Source organism: Myotis brandtii, unplaced genomic scaffold (genome assembly GCF_000412655.1).
Source record: "Myotis brandtii unplaced genomic scaffold, ASM41265v1 scaffold192, whole genome shotgun sequence".
Classification (NCBI taxonomy): Eukaryota; Metazoa; Chordata; class Mammalia; order Chiroptera; family Vespertilionidae; genus Myotis; species Myotis brandtii.
In genome coordinates this window covers 1,601,604-1,601,854 of record NW_005357159.1, presented here as the reverse complement: position 1 = coordinate 1,601,854, position 251 = coordinate 1,601,604, and the positions used below count along the sequence as shown (strand labels likewise).

General features: G+C 66.9%; 1 protein-coding gene across 2 annotated transcripts in view; it reads left to right on the top strand.

The window, feature by feature from the left end:
• The first annotated feature begins 14 nt into the window (after positions 1 to 14).
• The window catches only part of ABCE1 (ATP-binding cassette, sub-family E (OABP), member 1), a 30,607-nt gene continuing 30,370 nt past the window's right edge, over positions 15 to 251 (top strand). Inside the window, exon 1 of one of the 2 annotated variants that reach the window (XM_014538516.1) lies at positions 15 to 154. The gene's annotated coding sequence lies outside the window, so the exon portion shown is untranslated. Of the gene's footprint in view, positions 159 to 251 lie in introns of both variants that reach the window. The other variant, XM_005864870.2, reaches the window with a different exon arrangement.

Genomic DNA, 251 nt, shown 5'->3' with positions numbered 1-251 from the left:
GTGCGCGCCCTACGTCCCCAAGGCGTGCGCGAGGCGCGGCTGGGCACCGCCATTTTGGCCGGAGGCCGTAGGAACACGTTGTGGACCTGAGAAGTGACAGCAAACGCGGATTTGGCCTCTGCGCTCCCCTCCGCCAGGGAGTCGCTCTCTCCAGGTAGGTAAGTACCCCGGGGGCGTTCGGCCATCGGCCGCCCTCCGCCGCGAGGTAAAGACTCTAGAACCTCTGATTAGGCCTCAGGTGGCGGCGACGG